Below are 1,309 nucleotides of genomic sequence, written 5' to 3' on the forward strand. Positions count from 1 at the left end.
GTCTCATCCCACAGATGTAGTCAGTTTGATATTTGTCTTTTCCATCTGTAGAAATCCTTGTATATTGTCGTTGTTGGTATTCTTTTTAAAAAGAAATTTGATGTGAACAAATCATTGGCCTTGAAAAATTCTATCATGGAATTCTATCATGGGATCACCAAGACCATATTTTTCAACTACTTTTTATTCCTCTTTGTTTCCAACTTTTGCCGTCTAATTTCCAATAATTATCATTGCATCTTGATCGAATACTTGATCAATTGCAGATAGAAGAGGTTGGTGAATTTCTTCAATATCTTCAGCACTGGCTTTTGTGGTTGGTGCATACATTTGAATAAGTATGGATTAGACTTCCTAGAAACAGAGAGCTATCACAGAGTACTATCACAGACAGCATTGTACTTCCAAATAGATCTAGAAATATCCTTTTTGGCAAAATGTCATCCCATTCCTCTTGATTGTGTCATTCCTGGCATAGTAAATGATATGTAGTTATGGATGTGGCCAAGGGGTGCATGAGGGGTGTTCAGATAGTGTGATCCTCTTTTTTAAAGGTTATTTTTATCACGGTAAATATGCATATATTTTACAAAATCAAATTCTGAGAAAATGTCGACCATTTGAGATAGAGGTTTTTTTTTTTTAATGTCCCACATAAAAACAGAGCAGACCAAAGCCTTGGATAATGTGTACAATAGAACCAGATGACAAGACAACCTCATGGATGCCAATTTAAGTGTGGGTGGGGATAACTGAACTGGCATAAAATATGTGTGCTGTTGGTAATTGTGCTGGCACTGTGATGTGTGGCCCAAGAACAGGAGGATCCTGGAGAAGCCAACATTTACTTATGGATTTGTGGTGGGCTAGTCAGAAAGAGTGAGTCAAACTCACCCATGACTGTTGAGTACAAGGGAGTACATGTTAGGGGACATTTGGCCAACCTCTGATGGAAACATTAACATTTTTTACATTTATCTAAATACTTCAAATCTTGTTCTACAGCCCAAAATGGTTTTCTTTGAAAAAACAATAATGCACAACAAAACAAAGTAGTAATAGATGGACATGAACATTAAAACCAAACAAACTCACTGCCATGCCATCAATTCCGACTCATAGTCATTCGAAAGTACAGAGTAGGACCAGCAGCCCTCTAGAACAGAATAGAACTGGCTCTGCGGATTTCCAAGGCTGTAAATCACATGGAACAAATGCCAACACAGCATCCACTGTGCCACCCGCACTCCTGCAAAACCTCTGTTGACTTCTCATGCAGAGCGATGCTGTCCATTATGGTTACCACTAG

The sequence above is a fragment of the Echinops telfairi genome, unplaced genomic scaffold (genome assembly GCF_000313985.2).
Source record: "Echinops telfairi isolate 266 unplaced genomic scaffold, ASM31398v2 ScPeMD7_7453;HRSCAF=8491, whole genome shotgun sequence".
NCBI lineage: Eukaryota > Metazoa > Chordata > Mammalia > Afrosoricida > Tenrecidae > Echinops > Echinops telfairi.